We start from the raw sequence: 652 nt of genomic DNA on the forward strand, positions 1-652 counted from the left end.
TCTTTTCTTTTCTTTTTTTTTTATCTTAAAACTATTTCANAATAAGTTTAAAAAGTTTATTTAAATTCTTAACTTAAATAAAATTTAATTGCATAGATTATATTAAAAAAATTGATAAGAAAAACTTTAGTCAAAATCTATCCATTTATAATTTTTAATAGTATAATAATTTTTAGTAAAAATAAAAATAAAAATAAATAATTATTATAATAATAACTACCTTTTTAAGAGACTTGAAAAACATTAATTTATTTATCTATAATATATATATATATATATATATATATATATATATATATATATATCTTTTAAGCTTAAAACTTACCCGAACGTAAAATGACGTAAAAGAAAAGTTGTCTCACGCCGTCACTGGAAATTGAAAAAGAGCGTAGAGTAAAAGTGAAACGGTACATAGTTTGAAGTAGTTAACTATACTGTTACTAAAAGAAGTTCAGTTTATTTGAACTGAACTACAAATAAGTATAGTTCAGTTTTTATGAAAAGTAGTTCAGTTTTTATAGTGCAAAATAGTATAGATAATCTATAGTTCAGTATAATTTAGTTAATTATGCCCAGCCCTATGAATAGACTAATGTAATGCGATTTATTATATTCATCTAATCAATACATTGACATTCTAGTTCAATATGTG

This window comes from Vigna radiata, chromosome 10, assembly GCF_000741045.1.
Source record: "Vigna radiata var. radiata cultivar VC1973A chromosome 10, Vradiata_ver6, whole genome shotgun sequence".
NCBI lineage: Eukaryota > Viridiplantae > Streptophyta > Magnoliopsida > Fabales > Fabaceae > Vigna > Vigna radiata.